Source organism: Hylobates moloch, unplaced genomic scaffold, assembly GCF_009828535.3.
Source record: "Hylobates moloch isolate HMO894 unplaced genomic scaffold, HMol_V3 SCAFFOLD_8, whole genome shotgun sequence".
Taxonomy (NCBI): Eukaryota; Metazoa; Chordata; class Mammalia; order Primates; family Hylobatidae; genus Hylobates; species Hylobates moloch.
Window position 1 is genome coordinate 118,983,597 of NW_026652283.1, and position 19,483 is coordinate 119,003,079.

The 19,483-nt window shown below is 45.0% G+C and overlaps 1 protein-coding gene and 1 non-coding gene across 2 annotated transcripts in view; both read right to left on the reverse strand.

Annotated features, from left to right (window-relative positions):
* The window catches only part of PRSS55 (serine protease 55), a 62,264-nt gene extending 44,090 nt beyond the window's left edge, over positions 1–18,174 (reverse strand). The window contains exons 1-6 of the mRNA XM_058442074.1: positions 17,314–18,174; positions 16,840–17,016; positions 13,858–14,029; positions 7,542–7,644; positions 5,828–5,849; positions 263–339 (exon numbers count right to left, since the gene is read on the reverse strand). The gene's annotated coding sequence lies outside the window, so the exon portion shown is untranslated. The remainder of the gene's footprint in view (positions 1–262; positions 340–5,827; positions 5,850–7,541; positions 7,645–13,857; positions 14,030–16,839; positions 17,017–17,313) is intronic.
* Positions 14,829–14,935, reverse strand: LOC116473917 (U6 spliceosomal RNA). The gene has a single exon (XR_004249480.1). It is a non-coding gene; the product is annotated as a U6 spliceosomal RNA (small nuclear RNA).
* Positions 18,175–19,483: the final 1,309 nt, after the last annotated feature.

A 19,483-nucleotide genomic window follows, 5' to 3' on the forward strand; every position in this document is an offset into this window, starting at 1 on the left:
ATAAGGGAAAACATGAGAGAGAAGTTATGAAACGAGGCAGATGGAGTTAAAAGGACTAACATATGACTACCGAAGTTTCAATGAGTCCGTGAGCAAGAATGTTCCATAGTTAATGAAAGACATTGATCTTCCAATTCTGGAAGCACAATACAGTCCAAGCAGAATTTATATATCTCCAAACACATTTTAGTGAAATGGCAGAACAATAAAGGCAGAGAAGATCTCAGAATCAGCATATGCGAGGAAAAAATGGATTACTTACAGAGGACTATCAAATCAACAGACTTCTCAACAGCAGCAAGGGAAGCTAAAAGATGTTGGAATAATACCACCAATGTGCTGAGAAAAAAATAACTGCCATATTTAAATTGTTAACACTAAAAACCATCATTCATGTAAAACAGATTTTAAAAAATGGTTTTCCACGAAAAAATTTTAATGCAGACGTGCCACAGAATGCCATTTTGGTCAATGATGAACTACACATATGATGGTGGTCAGAGCAACACACTACACCATATGGCCTAGGTGTGTAGTAGGCAATGCCATCTAGATTTGCACACACTGATGTGTGCCTAGCAATGAAATTGCCTAATGATACATTTCTCAGAACATATCCTGACATGACTGTATTTTCAAACACTTAAAATTTTAAAATTTTGAAGGTGGCATATACAGGAATATTCATAGCACCATAGTTTATAATAACAAAAAATTAGAAACATATAATTGCTAAATTCATAAATAGAAAACAAACCAATTTAAATGCTCATTATCAGAGACCTGAATAAATTTTGGTATAGTCAAACAACAGAATGTCATTAGGGGATGATTACATACATCAGTGGAGTTAAATAGATCAACATAGCTTAATCTCACAAGGCAGCGCAAAGGCAAGTTACAGAAAAATGTATTCCGTGTGATATTTCTATAAATTTTAAAAACGTGTAAGGATATATTCAGATGTAGAAAAAATAAGCAACTGCAAAGGGAAAAGAAATGCAAAGTTCAGGATATTGGTTATGGCTGGAAGAAATGGAGAGATCCTCAGAGGGGTTCAACTCTGCAGTGTTTTGTTTTATGGTATTATCGTTTTGTATAAATACAAAAATATTTTGTATATTTAATATTTTACTGTAGTTTTAGAAAGAAATGGAAAGGAGTGAAACAGGGAGAAAATTTGAAGTATTTATAAGCTCTTCTCATTTTGCAAAACAAAATGCATATTTAATGCACAACTAGTACTTGCGAGAGACGGTTGAAAGGGGAACAAGGATGAAAGAATAGAGCAGCTCTAGGTTAGTAAACAGAAACCCTTACCTTACGAGCAGGCTTGGTTGCAGGTCTGCTTCTGCAGCTTGCCAGGGATTTTAGGAGGTCACGTCATTGTGGCTGCGACCTAAGGCCAGGAGGCTAGTGCGCCAGCCAGTGGTTGGGAGGTAGTGGGAAACATGGCTACCCTCTCTCCCTCAGGCTGTCTCACAGCCTGTAGCTGATGACCAGGAGGAAATATCACACTGAAGAGTTAGGTCACTGTAAAAATCCAGTCCAACTCTACCAGAGCTCAGCTTTAGCTGGCGCTGCTGCTGCCTGCATTATACATTGCAGATACTAGTAAGTGCATCTCATGGGACCCAAAATGACATCCAGAATACTAGAGTAAGGCAGCTGCAACATGACACAGAAAAATGGATTTAGGGGAACTGGATTTTGAGTGCCTATTGAGACACGATCTAGCAAGCCTACCACTTTGGCTGCTCAGCATATGCACATAACCTTCTTTATTAAAATTTCTAGAAAACAAGAACAGTAACAACAGCATGCTCCTAACACAATACGACTATTCTCTACGCAAACAGAACACTCAGTTCCTCTCTGAGAAGTCTCATAAAATCATCATATCCATCTTTGAGTGAGACTGTTTAATCACAATCTCAGCTTCACATCCCTGTCAGTTTGGGTCCTCCAAGAGCCGATGCCAAGACTGAATTATATGTGAAAGAGATTTATTGGTGGAAACGCCTGGCAAGGATAAAGGATCTTGGGAACAGGAGGAGGCAGAACATCTTCAGACCCCATTGCAAGTCTGAGAAAGTCTGGACCAGGCTGATAAGAATTCCTGAGCAAAGGGTGCCAGGTTGAGCAGTAATGGCCCAAGAAAAGTTGGCCCCTGTCACTCTCAGCCATTGGCTGGGTATACTCTGTAGAAGTGCAGTGTTGGTCTGACAGCCATGATGGATCTGGAGGAGCAGTAGCTGAAGGCCGTCATCAACTGTGCTTCCCACAGCAGGTTCTTTTGAAGTAGATCTGGGTGGTACACCGCCATGGCCACCATAATCTTATATCCTAAAGATCAGTAATAAATGTAACCAATGTGAACATTTGGGGAAAAGAAGGAATAAAGGGAAATTGGTATATACAAATACATAAAACATGAAAATCCAGGCTGCTGCAATTGTTCTCAAGTGTGCAACTGATCCTGAGGCCACAGTTGGCCTTCTTCCAATTTGAACTTCAGCTGAATGTGGTTCTTTATCTGTTGGGGTGACCATTCATTCATTTCTGAGCTCTTGATGGTTTTTCCTGTATGGGGTTGCTATAGTTTTCCACTGATTTCTCCCTTTGGACAATGAAATAGAGCATCTTCAAAGGATGTAATGGATTTCAGACATATTCCTCCTTGTCCCCATGTGTGGAGCGAATCTCTGTTCTTTGACATTTGGGGTCAGTCTTCTCAGCGCCGACACTAACCTCCTCCTTTGCCTATTGGCTTAGTGGTATAATCAACTCCAAATGTCCAGGTGGCAGTCTCAACTCTCCATGCCATCAAACATCGCATTCCCTGGTAGAGGCATTCTTCCCTTGAGAACTAAGGTCTCTAAACCTCCAGAGCTCAAAGTTGCAGTGGTAAGAAGCAAAACTTTATTGGGCGTTGATTATTACGTGCAATAGTAAATGAAGCCAGTCCCATTCTTATCCCTTGGTTCCCAAACCCAAGTTTTCTGGCCATACAAGTATCAGCTTCTATTGAATGTGCTTCATAATAGACACGGTACTTTGTAAAAGAGCACTCCAGCCTCACGTCGTGAGATCTCAACAGGCTCAGTTGCATAACCTTCATGGGGCCATTCCACTGTTCTATCAGGCATGCTGCTTCTGGGTGGTGGGACCTATGGGAAGGTCCGTGAATCCCATGGGCACCAAGTGCATTGCTTCAGTTCTGTTGCACTTTAATCTGTTGCGTTTTAATCAGTCTGTAAGAAGTAATGCCAAATGCAAAACCATCGTGATGAATAACGAGGCATTTAGTAAGTTTTGTGTGATGAGGCAGCAAAGGCCTTGTGGGCCTGGGAGACACATCCATAGACAGAATAAATAAATGTCCACTACTGTGATGAAAAATTGCGGACAACTCCATGAGGGAAGGGGTCAATTGTAATCAATTTTCCACCAGATGGGTACGTGCTACATCACCCCCAGCCTACAGACGATGGCCACAGCAGGGCCTTCCAAGGATGCTGGTGCTCACCTTGAAAACATATTTTTCAATGCCTGATATAATAAAGCATCCTCAGGAATCTCATAAACTAGAGTTAGAGGATGGGGGAGCAGGTCACAATTAATAAATCCATTCTGGCATTCTTTTCTAAGACTTTGGATTCCTTCTTTTATATTTCTGGAAAGCAATTCTGTTTAACGTAGGCCATTTTTTTGGTCCAAGGTTTTAGTCCTTCAACCAAATAGAGCCACTTCCAGCTGCTCTAGGTAAACCACTGAATTCAGAATTTCTTTTAAGTGCACCCAGACTGATAAATTTGGCCCAGTCAAATCAAATTCTAAGTCCCTTAGAATCCATTCTTGCACATATTCCTCAGGTCTCTATAAATATACATTAGAAGAATGTTGCAGTTCTTTTAATATGTTTTCCGTCTTCTCCTGGGTCAGATTTGAACTGATTTCTACGAATTCTACTGGGATGACTCTAATGACAAGTTTCCCAATTTAATACTCCTGGTCACAGTCCTTCCCAATAAATTACCTTTCATGGAAGCACCTAAAGCGGCTGTGAATTCAAGTTAGGGTGTAATTCTGCCACCTTGCAGGAACAACCCCAGGTTCAATTTCTGCTACGATAAAAGATTCTTTCAGGGGCAGTTGTAGAAGCTTCTTTGATGCTTCTCCAATGCTTTTGAGTTATGCCTCTGAGTTGAAATTTTAAAGCCCTGAAATTGTTGGGGTATTTTGTTCTGCATTTTTTCTGTAAGTTTTCCATTGCATTCAGTAACTTTAACCCTTGTACTTATCTCTTCCACCAGAGTATTCTATCAAAAAGGTGCTTGGTGTCTTTTAATAGGCAATTGATTCCATGAACGGCAGGTCATAACTTAAGACATTGCATGCCATGGACTACCAGAAACCCATCTTCCACTAGCCAGGAGGTCATTATTGGCTTCAAGCTAATCCATGCCTAACAACACATCTTAGATTTCCCTCCATCTTTGCAGTTGTATTTCCTGGAACCACTTTCAGTACCAAATACTGTATCAGTCAGGATTCTTTCAGGAAAATAGAAAACACTCACGTATCTCAAACAGAAAGGTATTTAATACATGAAAATGGGTACTTCTAGAACGATCAAAAGTGCTTGAGTGTCAAGGTCAGGAAAAACAGTTGCTTCAAGAGCTCAGTAAACTACAGGAATCATTGGAACCCCCTGCAAATGATATAATTATCTTCAGTATCAGGATGATTTGCAGAAGACCCAAAGTTAATGGCAAAACCTCATGACTGCCATCTGCTGAAATCTGCATGCCTGCACACAGCTGCCATGGGAAAATGATTTCTCCCTTTCCTTTGCCTCCTAAAACTTGGCTGAAAATCTAAATTGGAAGCCTGCTGGGATCCTGAGAAACATAGATCTTAGGCTTTCAGCCTCTACAATACATGGCAGATTTAGAAAGGCAGCGATGCAACCTACTCATCTGACGAAGGGCTAACATCCAGAATCTACAATGAACTCAAACAGATTTACAAGAAAAAAACAAGCCCATCAAAAAGTGGGCAAAGGATATGAACAGACACTTCTCAAAAGAAGACATTTATGCAGCCAAAAAACACATGAAAAAATGCTCGTCATCACTGGCCATCAGAGAAATGGAAATCAAAACCACAATGAGATACCATCTCACACCAGTCAGAATGGCCATCATTAAAAAGTCAGGAAACAACAGGTGCTGGAGAGGATGTGGAGAAATAGGAACACTTTTACACTGTTGGTGGGACTGTAAACTAGTTCAAGTCAGTGTGGTGATTCCTCAGGGATCTAGAACTAGAAATACCATTTGACCCAGCCATCCCATTACTGGGTGTATACCCAAAGGATTATAAATCATGCTGCTATAAAGACACATGCACACGTATGTTTATAGTGGCACTATTCACCATAGCAAAGACTTGGAACCAACCTAAATGTCCAACAATGATAGACTGGATTAAGAAAATGTGGCACATATACACCATGGGATACTATGCAGCCACAAAAAATGATGAGTTCATGTCCTTTGTAGGGACATGGATGAAGCTGGAAACGATCATTCTCAGCAGACTATCCCAAGGACAAAAAACCAAACACCAGATGTTCTTACTCATAGGTGGGAATTGAACAATGAGAACACATGGACACAGGAAGGCAGGAAGGGGAACATCACACACCGGGGACTGTTGTGGGGAAGGGGGAGGGACAGCATTAGGAGATATACCTAATGCTAAATGACGAGTTAATGGGTGCAGCACACCAACATGTCACATGTATACATATGTAACAAACCTGCACATTGTGCACACGTACCCTAAAACTTAAAGTATAATAATAATAAAATTAAAGTTATAGAAAAATGAAAAAAAAAAGGAAAGGCAGCGATGGTGCTAAAAATCAGTATATAATATCCGGCATATTGACCTGCTAAATGTGGAAAACAAGAAGAGTAATTTCCTCATGTGGCTGCTATGAGGATTAAGCAAGATAACAGTTGTAAATCCTGGGCATAGTATATTGTACATGGTAAGGCTTAATAATGGGTAGTGTGGTGTCTTCATCAGCCCTAAAATCAGAATAGCTCATACCTGTCAACTCTGTCCTCTGTGAGAATGTGCTAGATGACGCTGAGCCATTATTTTCCATTTGTCTCCCATTTCCCCAATACAGATCCATGTGCTGTACTTCCCTGGGTCCTGGGAGGCTGGCCCCTAGGAACTGAGTTACCTGGGATCCTAAACGCCACTTGGCTTGACCTCAGCAAGTACCAACAGAAAGTACTAGGGCAGGAAGGAAGAGGGTTGGGGTATTTCTTCCCTCTTACTTTCCTGTTTGGGCCATTGTTCTGCTGCTGGCTGGGTCCCTTCTACACTCATTCCCCACAGGGTAGTCTCTCCTTCATGCTTGTGGTCCTCACTGGATTCCAATGACAGTAGCTTCCCCTATGGCTTACTGCTACTGTTCACCTCTGGACATCTTGTTTTCCTTCACTAAATCACTTTACAATGCCCACAACTTTCAGTCCCTTCATTAAAATGCCTTCATTTGCACTTTCGGGTAGAATCCTGTTTCCTTCTGGAGCGCTTCCTAATTGATATACTTAGGGCCATCTTCCTTAATGCCCCAGACCTGCTGGTTGCAGAGCCATCGACCTCATCCACCGCAGAGGGCTGGAGGGAGATGCGGAAAATCAGGGCAGGGCCCAGGAGAAGGTGAGGGGTGATGGTGAGTGGAGAAGCAGAGTGATGCTGAACTCTAAGTTGGCATCGCATGCCCCTCTTGGCTGGCATGGGGATTTCATCTCCAAGAGGCCGGTGGACTGTGGCACACAGACAATGCCCTCCTGGACACAAGTCTGGGGCCCCCACCTGGCACCCCTTTCCAAAGTGGAATCGCTACATCTGGAGTTGCACCTCTGTTGCATTGCCTGCAAAGATCCAACTGTCCCCGTACAGGGAAGAATTAGGGCACAGCTGAAACCCAAAAGCGAAAAGAAATGGGCTGAAATCCACGGGGAGCAATGTCTATTTCTTAAGTCTGTCTTCTGCCCCAAATAGCTCCCCTCTCCTCCCGCAGCTTGTGTTGACGCGTGGCTTTCCCTTGCAGCAGATGCCACCGGAACGTAAATTAGGACGCAGAGGGCGGTGATGAGCCACAGGCCCTCAGGCCATGTCCTGTCCTGCCATGACTCCCCCGGCTCCCTTGCCTGGAGTTCAGAGCACAGACCCTGAGTGACCCCCTGCTCGCCAGGGCGTCCCAGCAGGGCCCCTGCTCCCCAGAGCCATAGCAAATTAGGGGGACCCTCTGTTCAGCCTGGGAGGGGGCCAGGGTCACATTTGTGAACTGGTGGGCAGAGGGGGTAGTGCCGGGTGGAGCTGCAGACCTCTCTCCTACCCCTGCCCCACCCCTACCCTGTCCACCCCTTTCATTCCCTCCCACTGCACCCCTGATGAGCCCTCTCAGGGAAGCCCATTCTCCCCCTGGACCTTCAGGGAGCCAAGTTTACCTGCTCTTTCCCCGGGAGAGCTTTCAGGTCGGTCTCAAACAGGTCTTTCTGTCCCTGCACAGGTTCTTTCCGAGCATGGCTTCAGCTTGTCTACTTCTGACACCTGCCAGGAGGAACAGACTTTTTCCCACAAAGCAGTTACCACCAGAAGTACCTGAGCAAGATCACTCTCAGCTCCTGCAGCCTCAGGGCACCCGAGTGTCCTGTCCACTGGGCATCTGTTATGGACAAAGATTTGTGTGGCCTTTCACTTTGTATGCTGAAGCTCTAACCCTGGCTGCAACGGGACAGGGGGCCACCAAGGAAGTCATTAAGGTTAACTGAGGTATAGGGTGGTGGTGCCCTGATCGATAGGATGGTGGCCTTATGAGGACACTTATAAGATGGATGCCCACTTGTCCCCCTGACCCCTCTGGCACAGGAACTGAGGAAGAGTCACAACAGGACACAGCAGATGCTGGTCACCTGCAGGCTAGGAAGCAAGCCCTCCCCAGGAACCTGGGTCTTGGGGACTTCCAGCCTCCGCTGTGGGAAAGAAGTGTGTGTTGATCAATCCACCCAGTCTATGGTGTTTTGTAACAGTGGCCAGAGCAGACAAAGACAGTATGAAAACATAACTTCTCCCCACACGTTGAAGTTACAACAGCAATGCTTTCAACAAACTGGGCAATGCTTTTGTGGTTCCCACTGGGCGAGTGTTGAAGCTCACAAAACACAAAGGCATTTTTGAACGTCTGGTCTTTGAGGTATAATTTCTATTCAGCAAATTCACTTCAAGATGGATGGTTCTGTGAATTCTGATGAATGTAAATGGCTGTGACCAGACACAGAACTTCGGCCGGATGTGATGCCTCATGCCTGTAATCCCAGCACTTTGGGGGGCTGAGGTGGGCGGATCACCTGAGGTCAGGAGTTCGAGACCAGCCTGACCAACATGGTGAAAACCCATCTCTACTAAAAATACAGAAATTAGCTGGGTGGGGAGGTATGTGCCTCTAATCTCAGTTATTCAAGAGGCTGAGGCTGAAGAACTGCTTGAACCTGGGAGGTGGAGGTTGCAGTGAGCCAAGATCACACCATTGCTCTCCAGCCTGGGCAACAAGAGTGAAATTCCGTTTCACAAAAAAAAAACAACAAAAAACAAAAAACAAAAAAAAAACACAACAACAACAAGATATAGAACATTTTCTTCACCCCAAAACATTACCCTGTGCTTCTTAGTAATCCATCCCCTTCCTGGAACCCCAAACCTGGGCAACAACTCATGCATTCTCTGTGCTTGGAGTTTTGCCTTTCCCAGAATGCCATGGAATCATACGGTGTGCAGCAGCTCGTGTCTGGCTTCTCCAGCTCGGTGCAATGCTCCTGATATCCGAGTTGTTGTGCGTGTCAGTCGGCTGTTCCTCTTTGCTGCTGTGTAGCATCGCTGTTGTGTGAATGCACCACAGTTTGTTCATCGCTTCCTCTGATGATGGACATTTAGGTTGTTACCAGTTTTTAGCAATTAAGAAGAAAGCCACCATAAACATTGGGTACTGGTTTTCATGTGGATGTATGTTTCTACGCAATCCTGTTTTGATTAAAACGTGAACTCATCTACTGCTGTGCTAGGCAATTTTTGGATGACTTGGGGTCTAAATGAAGATAATGCAGGCGCTTGCTGTGTTCTCCCTTTCTGAAGTCTGGGACTGCCGTGGAAGTCGTGTGGTTTCTTTGGGCAGGATGGCAGGTAATGCAGGAATTCTTTTATCTATGCCCTGTTCTCATAGGCATGTGCCCTCCAGTGCCCAAAAGTTTGCAAACACTTAGAGCAGCGATGAGATGTTTTGCTCTACTGACCCCAAATACATGCCATTTCCAAAGAACAGAGGCAAGGAGGCTTTCTCTCCCGTTTCAGGACCCCCGCTTGGCAGAGAAAAGAAAAGCTTTAGTTTGCTGAATTCTAATGCTTTGCTTACAGCTATGAGAAGTACAGTAATTGCTGGTTCTGATAAAACTCCATGTCCAATAAAATGAATGAACTGCGTAATGTTTTATCTGTCTTTCAGTTATTCCAATGGGATAGTTCCAAGAGGTTCTAAGATAAATTTTAAAGCCTCAAAACAGCTGGGGAAACAAAGTCCCATAGTCATTTTCCCTAAAATAGAATATGGATAGAATTTTGGAAAATGTTTGCAAACTTCCCTTATGTATAGAATTTTGGAAAATGTTTGCAACCAGAGCTCCTTGCCATTAATTAGTAATACTAGCCATTCTTCATACACCTGTCACATCCACGGTGATTTCTTATCAGAACGATTCGCTGGCTGCATAGGAGGGAAGATGGTTTATTCGGATTTGAGCTTTATTCAGTAAATTGACCCCCCCCTCCCGCCATCTACCACTCAACCTGGTACTTTATTCCAACTCGATAGCTTAACTTGAACCATGCAAATTTGTCAATATTCTCCTAGTTTTGAACCACCAAAACAACAATTCTGATTTAACTCAGAAGTTCCCGCAGTTCCCGTACACCTCTGTACCTTTGCACATATTTTTTGCCCAGGTAGAATGCTGCTTGAGTTTCAGGGTTGCTGTAACAAAGTTCCACAAACTGTGTGGCTTAGAACAACAGAAATATTGTCAGGAGCTCTGGAGGCCAGAAGTCCAAAATCCCAGTGTTAGCAGGACCGGGCTCCGTCTGAAGGTGCTAAAAGGATCCGTTCCACTTCTCCCTCCTGGCTTCTGGTACATTCTTGGTTTGTGGCAGTGCAACTCCAGTTTTCACATGGGGCTCTCCCTGTCTGGGTGAGTGTGTGCAAATGGCCCCTTTCTATAAAATCACCACTCATATTGGATTGGGGGCCCGTCCTACTCCAGCATGGCCTCCTCTTAATCAATTACATCTGCAAGGACCTACTTCCAAATAAAGTCACATCCTGAGGCCTGGGGATTAGAACATCAACATACAAATTTGGGGGACCATCACTTAAACCGTAACAAATGCATTCCTGCCCTCCCCCTAGGGCTTTCCCTTTGGGAATTGGCTTAGCCCAGACAATCCTTATTTCCTCTAGACAATTTTCCCCCTCGCCTCTTCTCCCACCCACCACACACCCGTGCCCCTCACCTGGCTGCCAGTGATACTCTTACCCCATTGTATTAAGGTAGTCTCTCTGCCAATGTGTCTCTCCAGATGATTATAAGCTTCAAAGAGACAGAGAACATCTATTGTTCATCTTTGCATTGTCCTCCAAGCCCAGCAAGTAGAAAGTGCTCCAAAGAGCTCTGGATGACCTCATGAACAAAGAAATGAAAGAAGTGCACCACAAAAAGCCACCCTGCAGCTGATCCAGGCATGGATCTGTACTTTGGACATGTCTTATTCATAGAAACTGCTGGCCAAGTTGCCTTCCTTTGCAGGAAGACATTAGTAGGGATGAAATGGGAGAATTAAAATCGTGGGCTTGGTATTGGCCACATCCTGTGCTCAGACACACGCATTAGCTCATCACTCCTCTCAACCACATAGTGCTGCACTATCATCATGCACATTTTACAGCGGAGGCATCACAGGCACAAAGCTAAGGGACTCCGCTAAGGTCTCACAGCCAGTGCCCTCTCTGCTGTTTCACTTCAGCGGGTTTGGAACAGCAACCTGAGTCCTTCTCATTCCCCAAGGCTACTTCTAGAGCGCGCTTCCAGCTATTTTGTCCTGACACGTTCATGAAGCTGAGATGCTGCCTCTATAGGAGCACAGCTGGCTGGGGAGTCCACGCACTCCGAGCCTCTCGGCCCTAGCTCCATCCTGACCTCCACACCCCACAGGGTTCAGGGTGATCCCGGCTTTGTCTGGACTGTGGCGGCTCCATCCATTCCCTATTGTGACCCGGGCAGTCAGGCTGGGCTGTGAGCTAGTGAGCGTGGAGAGTGAAGCCCCGCCCGGCCCCCCTTCCACATCAGAAGCCTCTCTGTGGCTGATGGGAGGACCAGGGCTGATGAAAGGATGGAGGGATGAAGGGCAGCCCTCCTGCTGTGGGTCGCCCTGCTGCTGTCCTGGGCCCGCGGCTCCTGGCACGTGGGTCTCTGGGGGTCCTCGTGGATGTGCCTCTCCAGGGCCCTTCATCCTCGGTGGGCAGGAGAATCCCCTAGGGAGCTTGCTGTCAAGGTCAGTTCCCAGGCGTGCTGACTCGGTAGTCACGGGGTGGGATCCGCGGGTGAGAACTGCATTGCTAAGAAGTCCCTTGGGTGAATTAGATGCAGGTGGCCCCTGACTACGCTCAAATCATGGCTCCCACACAACCCAGACATTAAAGTACGTGTGGGAGAGAAAGGGAGAGAGAGAGATAGTTTATTATCTGTCTTCAGTACCAGAATGGCCATTGTAATGAACCCCCTTCAGGAGAGCTACCCGGCTGTCAAGGTGGAGATGTTAGGCAGTGTTGACGCCAGTGTGTGACCCTCAAAAGGGTCATCTCCTGCTTTCGCTTTGCAAATCTTCTGAAGGTCTCTGCAGCACCTACCAGGTCTAACGCAAAACCATGACATCATGCAGCTAGAGCAAGGGCGGTGCATTAACATCTACTATGGATCCATCTTCTGGAGCCTGAGAATTTCTGTGGCCTTGTTCCATGTCCAGCCAATTTATTGGTCAATGAATATCAAATCTCTGCCACAGGCTGGGAGCTTTTTTTTTTTTTTTTTTGTGAGACGGAGTCTTGCTCTGTTGCCGAGGTTGGAGTGCAGTGGCATGATCTTGGCTCACTGCAACCTCCGCCTCCCGGGTTCAAGTGATCCTCCTGCCTCAGACCCCCTAGTATCTTGGATTACAGGCACACGCCACCATGCCTGGCTAAATTTTTTTTATTTTTATTTTTAGTAGAAACAGGGATTCACCATGTTGGCCAGGCTGGTCTCAAACTCCTGACCTCAGGTGATCCACCCACCTCGGCCTCCCAAAGTGCTGAGATTACAGCTGTGAGCCACCGCGCCTGGCCTGGGAGCTGTTTTAAAGGCTTTTAAGCTTTTTAAGCTTAACATGGCTTTTATCATGCTTGAAGTTAATGCATGTTCTATTTTTACAGTAAATTCATGGCCACTGGACGATATTAATTGGACATACACGGCATCAGGACCTTCACAGCCACCACAGGTTTTCCCCTCCCCATCCATTATGTTCTTAGGAAATTCTACTTGCTTCCCGCAAACTTTAGTAGTTTCCCATCAGCCCCACAACCACTGTAGCCCTACAACCAGTGCAGCCAGGTACTCAACGTACCACCACAGCCCCTATTCCAGGGCCGCCCCCATGCCCTCAGCTGCCTGCCCCGATGGGTTCTGGGGCAGTCGGAGGAATTACTTCTGCTGGGTCACTGGATTAGGGTCTATTTCAATCCACTATGACCTCATCTTAATTTAACTAATTATATCTGCAAAGACTCTATTTCCAAATGAGGTCACATTCTGAGGTTCTGGGTGGACGTGAATTTTGGGACAATACTTTTCAACCCAGTCCAGATCGTCTGTAAGATCTTAAAAGAACAAGTCCTCTGTAACCAAAGGGAAGCAATGAGAGGCAGTGGTTAGGGGTGCAGGCTCCGAAGTCAGATGACCCAGTCTCCCTCCTGGCTCCCCTACTTGAACTGCCTGTGTGACCTTGGCAAGAGATGTCCCCCGTGCCTGTGCCTTTTCCGATTTCCTCATCTGTAACATGGGAATAGTAAGAGTTCCTACCTTTTTGGGCTGTTGCGAGAATTCAGTGAGGTAATGCACATGAAGCACTGAGCTAATAGGTAATAGGAGATGCTATATACACTGTTGTCTTCATCACTCTCTTTCACTCCTGTCCAGTTCTGAATAGCATACACACGGCTGCCAGAAATACACAGAAGTGTTGGGAATTAGCTCTGTGAGACAGGCCTATTTCAGATAAGAAAAACAAGGATCAGACAAGCTGAAAGTCTTGCTGAGGACACCCCAGCAAGGCGAATTACAGGCCCAGAATTCTAACGAGGGCATCCGGACTCTGAGATTAGAACCGCCTTCTGCGTCTGAGGAAAAACCTCCCCTAGTGATGCCCAGATCTGCCTGGTCTAAAAACCACAAAAATAGCAGGAGTTTCCACTGAGTCAATGCTTGTCATGTATAAAGACCTGGATTTAGCTGTTTCCTTCCATTCACAGAGCCGTCCTGCAGGAGAGATGTTACTTTTACCATCAATGTAAAAACTGAGCCTTAAACTGCGTAAGACACTGTTCAGATTCATTCAACTGAACATTCACACTGGAGGTTGAATCAAGGCCTAAGTGGCTTCAGAAATTTAAGATCCAAACCGTACCTCTGTTGCATCTGACAAACTTCGCGCAGCTCCCTCATCTTCAGAGAAACAATTATAATTCTTCACTTTAAAGCAAGGTCGTGTGACTTTCCAATGACTTCAGGGCATTTGGTAAAGAACGGCTTCGTTCAAAGCAAGCTGATGAGCATAGCAATTTCTTCATAATAGCAATCTGGTTAAAAAAAATAAAATAAACCCATATCCGGCTTTGGGAAGGAAGTTGTTTGTTTTAATGTTTTGTATTTGGACTTGCAACACATAGAGTGGTGATTTTTTTCAACATTTTGTGTGTCACTTAACATTTTTGAAAATAAAGCCTTATAAGCTGTGAAACAGTATGAACATCCTGATCCTATCTCTAAAATATGATGGGTGCACATTGATAGACGAGGGTGTGGAAAGTTACATCAGAAGGTGGCAATAGGAGTTGCCTCTGGAGGGGTGGAATTAGGAGGATTGTTGATTGCATTTATTTATTTGAATATATGATAAAGAAAGTTCAAGTAGCACAGATGGCTGCACAGTGAAGAGGGGTTCCACCTCTTACACTCATTCTCAGTCCACTCGCCAAAGGCAATTATATGGGTATGTATTCTTCCTGAAATATTCTCTTCATACACAATCGTGTATAAAATCGTGTATGAAAAAAAGTCTGCTCATCATGTAGTGTGTGTTTATATATAAATGTACTTATTTATATAGTTGTGGGTATTCTTCATGGTCTTTTTCCATATCTGAGTTTTCCAACTTTTTATCATTATACATTTCTTTTTTTTTCTTTAAGTTCTGGGATACATGTGCAGAATGTGCAGGTTTGTTACATAGGTATACATGTGCCATGGTGGTGTGCTGCACCCATCACAACCCATCACCTAGGATTTAAGCCCAACTTGCATTAGATATTTGTACTAACATTCTCCTTCCCCTTGGCCCCCACCCCACCACCCCCGACAGGCTCTGGTGTGTGATGTAAACATATGGAACGCTTCACGAATTTGCATGTCATCCTTGTGCAGGAGCCATGCCAATCTTCTCTGTGTTGTTCCAGTTTTAGGATATGTGCTGCCGAAGTGAGCACTATGCATTACTTTTTAATAGAAGTTTTTGAAATGTCCAAAAGGTTTGAGGAAACCTTGAAAACCATGAGAGTGGCTGGGTGCGGTGGCTCACGCTTGTAATCCCAGCACTTTGGGAGGCTGAGGCGGGCGACGAGGTCAGGAGATCGAGACCACGGTGAAACCTCGTCTCTACTAAAAATACAAAAAAATTAGCCGGGAGTAGTGGCGGGCGCCTGTAGTCCCAGCTACTCGGAGAGGCTGAGGCAGGAGAATGGCGTGAACCTGGGAGGCGGAGCTTGCAGTGAGCCAAGAGCGCGCCACTGCACTCCAGCCTGGGCGACAGAGCAAGACTCCGCCTCAAAAAAAAAAAAAGAAAAAAGAAAAAAAAAGAAAACCATGAGAGTTACCATATTCCTCAATTTTCACATTAATTACATCTGCTCCATTTATTTGTGCTATTTGGCCATCTTTTTCAGGATGTTTCAGGATCTGTAAGTTGTTTATAATTCAATGTTTTGTGCCACAAGATAACATTTTCATACAATATTTGTAATTTTTTGCACTGGCATATGTCAGTTTGTATATCTACTGTATTTTTCCAGTGACCTATTACAAGGTGCAGTGGGTTTTTGTTGGTGTTTTTTACTTTTTGTTATCATGAACAACACAGAAAGAGAAAAATGGGTTGGCTGAAAATGGATTTGGGGTGAAAAGGCAGGGGGAAAATGTGAAGAATTTTGAAAAAAACATACAAAAGTGCTTAGAGATAAAACAGATTATAAAACCAGCCCTTGTTGTATTAAAACTAATGCATGAGCCGGGCGCGGTGGCTCACGCCTGTAATCCCAGCACTTTGGGAGGCCGAGGTGGGTAGATCACTTGCAGTCAGGACTTCAAGACCAGCCTGGCCAATATGGTGAAACTCCATCTCTACTAAAAATACAAAAATTAGCCAGGCATGGTGGCATGTGTATGCAGTCCCAGCTAGTCAGGAGGCTGAGGCAGGAGAATTGCTTTAACCCAGGAGGAGGAGGTTGCAGTGAGTTGAGATTGCACCACTGCACTCCAGCCTGGGCGACAGAGTGAGACTCCGTCTCAAAAATCATAATAAAACTAATGCATGAGACTAAATGGTGATGACTGACAGTCCTTGTTGACCAAATTGTTTGTTTTCTTTTCCAGAAGTCCCAGAGCATAGCTATGTGGTTGGAGAGCCTAATCAAAACTATTGTCCCAAAGGCTGTAGTCCCAGCCCTTTGAGAGGCCAAGTCAGGAAGATTGCTTGAGCCCAGAAGTTCAAAATTGCAGTGAGCTATGATTGCACCACTGTACTTCAGCCTGGGCAACACAGCAAGACCCCGACTCTTAAAATAAAGAAGTCTGCTCATCAAAAGGTGCCATAAGTGCTTTTTGCCTCGTGCCAGCGGGCTGCACCTCAGTAGGCTGTAAGAGTAACTTGTTCCTGCCCCTTCCCCTCCCAAACAACCTTTCTTTCCTAGGGTGACAGTAGGGGGGCCTCTGGTTTGCCAGAAAAAGAACAAAAGCACATGGTACCAGCTGAGTATTATCAGCTAGGGTGTGGGCCGTGGCCAGAAGAACATGCCTGGAGTGTACACTGAGGTGTCCAATTATCTGCTTTGGATCCAGAGGAAGACTGTGCTGGCAGGGAAGCCTTATAAGTATGAGCCAGACTCTGCGTACGCTTCGCTTCTCTCACCCTGGGCCATCCCGTTACTGTATTTTGTGATGCTTCTATTATTCTGGTGATTAAACACCACATTGTCTCAAAAGCCAAGCGTCCTTCTCAGTTTGTGCACTAAGGTAGAAGGCAACTCCAGGTTGCAATGAGTGGCTCTCAGATGATGAGGTGTGCCTGAACTAATCATAGAACTACAGCAGTACTTAAAAGATAGCTAAGACCCACCTCACAGCCTACGGGTCACCTGGAACTCAGAAGTAGCTTGCCACTTTCAGCCTGAGTCCTCTCCAAGAGTTTGGAGGGAGTGCCTTTCCACCAGGGGGAGCATGCCAGGGACCTGGGAAGCAGGAAGCTTGCTCTTTCCTCCTTGCAAACAGGCATCCTTCCACAGCAGCTTTTATCCTACAAAAGGGTAGACGGCTCATGACATAGGAAACATGTTGAACTCCCTCCCGCTTCACTGGTAGCTCATCCCAGAAACCTGCAGATTTGGTTTCCAGAAAGATCCTTGTCCTTCACCCTGCTTGCTCCCTCAGCTACCATCTGGTCCTGAGTCCCCAGTAAAAGTTGCTTTTGGCTCTCAGAGATTATGAACAACAAAGCTAACATTCAGGATCAGAAGTCACTGAAGCAGAAATGTCCTAGTGTTGGGGTGGGGGAAAAAAAAACACAGCTAATGAGATGTAGCAGTCAAGGTACCTTTGCTCGCAAGCATCAGGAGCTCCAATTGAAGCTTAAATTGATGTCGGTGGTGCAGACTCAAAAGAAGAGCAGAGACCCTGGGAGCTGCCCCAGTAAACAGCAGTCTGACAGTCTGATGGACACCAAGGGCACCTTTCGGGCCATCTGGACGAGAGGGTGGACTGTCCATTCTTCATGCAATGATCGTTGAGCAGAATTTTTTCAATCAGGCATGACATACAAAACAGCATTCTTTACTGAGGCAACTTGGCATATTTTTGAAGACAGAGAATGAAAAAGCTGCAGAATATTTTTTTAAAAAGAGAGCATTTTATATGAGTTTGCCTTAAGTGGAATTCCATGAGCTGTGAACAACAACAACAAAGGAAAAGCATCAACCTTTGTGCATATGCATTTGAGAAAAAAGAAAATATGATGTAAAGACAGTTCCTTTAGCCTGGCCTTCATTAGCTTTCTCAGAACAGGATAGCTTGTCCACCATCTGAGTCTGGAAAGCATTTAGGTGAGGAAGCACCTAAACGCCTTAGCAGGAAGAATCAGTATACACCTACAGTCCGTTTTGGTCTAAAGCTGCAGTGGCCAGATGAATTTTGGCAGCTGGGAAGCAAAGAATGGTGGCTACACGCAGATGGGGTAGTGTCCCCAAGAAAGCTGGGTTTAAAAAGGATTTCCTCTTGTCTATGAACTAAGAGCAGTGATGATTCCCTGGGCTTAAAGTTCAGAAGGCTGAGGCTAGGAGAGGCTGCAGTCTTGTGCCTTCAGCTCAGGCCAGTAGGCAGATAGAGAAGCTGAAATGACCAGACCACTCCACCAAGCTCCTGTGAGAGGGTGTGTGTGTACACGTATGTGTACGTGTGTGCATGTACGTATGTGTGCAGATGTACCATGTGCATGTACGTGTGTGCACATGTACTGTGTGCATGTACGTGTGTCGGTACTTGTGTGCGTGTGTGTGCACTTGTGTTTGTACTATGTTTCTGTGGGTACTTGTGTGTGCATGTGTGTGTACATGTGTGTGCATGTGTGTGTTTAGTGGCGGTGCTTCTCTGCCTCCATCACAAAGTAGTTGTCAAACTTTCAGATTTTTGCTAATTCTTTAAGAAAGAAATGATAAAGTAGGTTTTTTAAAAAATTGAAATTTGCACAAAGAGAAATACTCTGTTCTTAAGTATACAGTGTGAAGAGTTCTTAAAAATGGTTTTAATTTTTATTAAACCCATTTGATCAATTATTTATTTCATGCTTAGTACATGCTGAATCCTAAGAAATTTTCACCTATTCCAATATTGAGAAGATATTGTATTATTTTCTTTTACAAGCTTTATCATTTTAGCTCTAACATTTAGGTCCATCATCTATCTTGAAATTACTTCTGTGTATGGTGTGATATGGGTCAGGATTCATTTATTTCATATACACAGCCCATCGATTTGAAAAGGCCTTACTTTTTCCATTGCATTGCCTTGGCATCTTGGTCTAAATCAGTTGGTCTAAATTAGTAGAAGTATAGGTCTATTTCTGCAGTAATGCGTTTTTTTTTTTGCTGACCTGGGTATTCTAGAACTGGGTATCTGGTTTGGTTTTTATTTGATATCTGACCTGGATGTCTTTGTTTCCACTTGAAAGTGGCATACAGACAGCCGGTAAAAATAGCTATTTAAGGCAAGCTTTTGGTAGCCCAAGTGGTTGCTGCTATTGGCCATTATGATGGGAATGAGGAACACAAGTGCTAGAATAGGTAGTGAGGCAGACACAGCAGAGGAGGAGAGGGCCCCACCCCGCAACGAGGAACGGCAGGTGACTGTCAGGTAGGTAGTGAGGCAGACACGAGCAGAGCAGGAGAGGGCCCCACCCCTCAATGAGGAACTGCAGGTGAATGTCAGTTAGGTAGCGAAGCAGACATGAGCAGAGCAGGAGAGGGCCCCATCCCCCAACGAGGAGCAGCAGGTGACCGTCAGGTAACGGTCAGCAGTTGTTAAGCTGTCTCTTTAAAACAGTAATTGGTCACAACTGGCACCAGGGAAGGGCGGTCTCACAGTAGACAGAACACACCTAAAGCTGGTGATGAGCAGCTTCCCAGTAAGAACTCGGGAGCTGGGTTAGTGGGCTCAAGCATGTGCACTAAGAGGCAAAATGGCAGAGTTTAACTGGTATATGACCTTCCTCC